Raw genomic sequence first — 296 nt, forward strand, 5'->3', positions numbered from 1 at the left:
TTGGTAAAAACGATTTCAGACTCTGACATTCAAAGAGTGTGTGTTTGCTAGAAATAGATTCTCCACATATGCATTTAACATCTCTGCTGAACTTTGTTATAAAAGCGTTCAGCTTTATGATTGAATGTGTGGGTCTCTGTATTAACAGAGGTGTGTGTGTGTGTGTGTGTGTGTGTGTGTGTGTGTGTAAAGAGCTTTGCGAGGTTTGAAAGCAGGAGATAAATGCGCTGTTATCATTATTGCTATCGTCGTCATCATCATCATTATTATCGTTGTCGTCGTTGTTATCATTATCA

Source organism: Babylonia areolata, chromosome 27 (assembly GCF_041734735.1).
Source record: "Babylonia areolata isolate BAREFJ2019XMU chromosome 27, ASM4173473v1, whole genome shotgun sequence".
Lineage (NCBI taxonomy): Eukaryota > Metazoa > Mollusca > Gastropoda > Neogastropoda > Buccinidae > Babylonia > Babylonia areolata.